This window comes from Arachis duranensis, chromosome 3 (assembly GCF_000817695.3).
Source record: "Arachis duranensis cultivar V14167 chromosome 3, aradu.V14167.gnm2.J7QH, whole genome shotgun sequence".
NCBI lineage: Eukaryota > Viridiplantae > Streptophyta > Magnoliopsida > Fabales > Fabaceae > Arachis > Arachis duranensis.
The window spans coordinates 4503126-4504710 of record NC_029774.3 but is presented as its reverse complement, the minus strand read 5'-3'; positions in this window follow the sequence as shown (position 1 = coordinate 4504710).

The following is a 1585-nucleotide window of genomic DNA, read 5'->3' as shown; positions in this document are numbered from 1 at the left end:
TATAAGTATGGATGATGTTTCTGTTCGAAACCACCTCACCACTCTGGCCGAGGAGAGTTTTAGGGCGGCGGGTGTTTGTGGTAAACTTTTGGACATTTTTGAGAAGACTCCCCTCAACTCTTTGGGGGTAACCTCGAAGGTTGAAGAGTTGGAGGGGAGGCTTCTTGCTTACTAGGATCACGAGAGGGAGTTGAGGGAGGAGGTAGCTAAGTTGAGGGAGGAGAGAGATAGCCTTCGGGAGAAGGAGAGCAAGCTGCGGGCCCAATGTACTATGGAGGCGAACTTGAGGAAGACAGCACAGGATAGTTACCAGAGTTTATTTCAGGATCTTGTGTCTGTGAGGAAGGATTTGCTGAATTCTCAGAATGCGTACGCCGAGTTGGAGGACTCTATTGCTGATGGTGCCGAGGAGTCTTGGAGAATTTTCCTGGAGCAAGTCAGAGTTATCGCTCCCGACTTGGATCTTTCTCCTTTACATCCTGATAAAGTCGTTATTGATGGTGCTATCGTGGATCCTCCTGTCCCCGTGGTTGTTTCCGAGTCAGAATTGAAGACTCGGGGGCAGAGGATTATTGGGTCCCCTCCTCGTCCTAAAGATGTTCCGAGCTCTTCAGTTATTCCTCCGACTTCCTCTTCAGCCTCTCTTCCTGGTCCCGGTGGCGCTCCTCCTGAGTCTGGTGGTGGTGATCCGTCTACTCCTCTGCAGAAATGACTTTTTTATGGCTATATGGGGGCTCGGCCTGTGAGTCCCCCCCTTTTTTTTTTAAACTCACTTATATGTTTGTTTGGTGACGCTTGAACAATTTCTTTTGGCCTTTTAAGGCCGTAAACAAAATATTTCGGCAAGTGCCCTTTTGAATAAGGGTTTAGATTAACAAAATAAATACCCTTTTTTGGATAAGGGTTTAAGTTACCTTATGCGTGTATGCTTTTCTAATTTAAAACCCTCTTGATCTTTCTCTGAAAACCTTTCCTATTGGCTTGTCTTGTTTTTCCGAGCCTTTTTGTTTAAGGGCTTTTAGGCAGCCTTTAAACTTTCCTCAGGTTTTCCAATCTCTTTTTGTTATCCTTTATACTCGACTTTGCTTTAGTGAGTTTTTATGACTTAGGTTACTTTTGTGATGCGTTTTTTCTACTCGGAGTACTTCCGAGTTTATTTACTCGGGTTCCCATTTCGACTTATGAGTCGGATTGTTCCCGAGTTTCTACGATCAACTCATACAACCTCTTTACGCCGACTTGTACCTCGTCGTTTTATCCTGACGACCATCTAGGTCGGTTCATGGGATTTTCATGTTTTGTCGAGCTTAAGTCGGCGCGTTTTGTAGAAAGACTTAGAAAAATAAAGAAGGATATTATAAGAGATATTGTAAATGAAAAAGATCTTTGTTAATTGGGGAGGTACCTTCTTGCTACTAAGGGTCTTGATAGCCTATTTTCCCTTAGCCTCTACTATGATGCCTCGTTAAAAACCCTTCTCCAGAAAAAACCCTTTTGGGAAAAAATCATGAAGTTGGGAAAAGAGTACATCAGGGAGTAGAGTTCGCTTTTAACTGTAGTACCTTTTCATATTACAAGCATGCCA